Source organism: Papilio polytes, unplaced genomic scaffold, assembly GCF_000836215.1.
Source record: "Papilio polytes unplaced genomic scaffold, Ppol_1.0 DF824091.1, whole genome shotgun sequence".
Lineage (NCBI taxonomy): Eukaryota > Metazoa > Arthropoda > Insecta > Lepidoptera > Papilionidae > Papilio > Papilio polytes.
The window spans coordinates 78206-80173 of NW_013525113.1; positions in this window are offsets into that span (position 1 = coordinate 78206).

The following is a 1968-nucleotide window of genomic DNA, read 5'->3' on the forward strand; positions in this document are numbered from 1 at the left end:
CCCTCGCTTTTAATTGAATTGCCGACTTTGACAAAATACACATAATAATCAAGAGATGTCAAGCAAATAACTATCATACCAATATTATTGGGAAAGGATTAGATGAATGGATGTTTATTACTACGTAATTTCAAAACGAATACACGGATCTCGATGAAATTTTGCACAGATGTATAATATAGTCTGAAAGAATGTACAGATAGTCTGCACAAAAGATAGATTCTTACTTAGGGTTATTTATCGAGTAGCTCTGTGGATGTCGATTATGCAAACGAGGTCCGTCGCCAGCAGCGCCCCGGCGTGCCCGCGGGACACATCCGTCTTCGGTAAAAAAAAACAAATTATCCGTAATCGAGTAATCTTTACCTAAACGCGATCTTTTTCACTTCAAAGCTTCGGTGTCGCAATTGTTAATCGTTTGATGCGACTTTAATACACGTCCAGTGAATCGGTCCACAATTTCCAATTTTACATCACATGCACCCGATATTTTTACAGTGAAAGAAAACATTGTGATGCAACCTGCACGTATCTGCGAAGAAATGCAAAGATATATGTTAAATAAACCGATACTGGAGCAGTTTGGTTAACTATAGCCTAGTTGCCACCTCAGTCGAGACATAATTTTAGTGAGCTGCTAATGTTGATCATGTTATATTTCAATTTACTTTTTTATTCTGTTTACATTTAATTTGTACGATCTTTGCTATCTCTCTCTATCGGACATACAAATCGTGTGTCGATTTATCAGTAACTCGCCTGTCACTATGGCTGCTAAGATATGTGATAACATTTTATATCTGTGTTCGTGTATTTCTACTTTTAGATATTTGTATGTAAATCTTACCCAAAAGATATTTTGTGTGCCAGTGTGGCATACGAAATTAACAGACGAAACGACTCCATGTAATTGACCATTACATGTACATTGAAATAAACTTTTATGTCCATGACCATAGATAATTAAAAGTTTTCCATATCCACAGAGTATGGTTCTTGTCTAATTTCTTGTTTAAAATGTTACAGTTTCATTCTTTCAGGATTTTGTAAATTCACGACTAGTACTACTGCGATATTACTCTATAGAAAAACTTCTTTCGTTAGCAACTGTTTCAAGTAAAAGGTTTATTACTTAACTTAACTTTAGTTGTAAGTTAATGCAAGCACACATTTTAATGTTATTTGTAGGTAATGTAACTGTTAAGTAGCTTCTTGATTGTAATGTGAGCGGTGCTCCGCGCTATCTGGCCATTTTCCCTGAGATTTCCTTTTAGTTTTATGTCCGACATAAAAGTAAACAGAAAGTGGCTCACAATAACTCTTACAACAAAGTTTTAAATACAATCGGTGAGTTAAAATTACTATATTTCTAATCACAAAAGATCATGTTACGATAATTAAATTGAATGTAAAAATAACTGAGGTCAAGTCCATAGTGGAAAATATGTTAAGAGTTAATTTGTTAGGACTAATGAGTGTCAATTAATTTGAGGAAATATAACACTTATTGTGTAGGATTAAGGTTTAATTATTCTCTGTACGCAACTTTGACCGCATAGTGTTAACAGTGGCTTCTGACATTAGATAACCCAAAATGAACAAGAAAACATTATCGTATGCAATATACATATGTAGAATTTATTGTTTTCATTCATCTAATGAAGTATGAATTAATTTTATCATTCAAAAAATTTCGAACATTAGTACGAACGTGTGTAATTCTAAAAACTATGTTTACATATTAAAGAGTAAGGGAAGCAAGAGCTAGTATGAAATTCATAAATTAAAAGAATATAGTCTTGTACATGTCGTGGCATTTACATTAAATTTCGTTATATACTAACTACATTGTATCAAAAATGTATTATTTTAATTGCATGTTACTATTTATATTCACAGATAGTAAACACGTTTCTTATCTTTGAAACTGACTTGTTAAATTCGTTTGTACGGTTCGCGGTCGTTTTA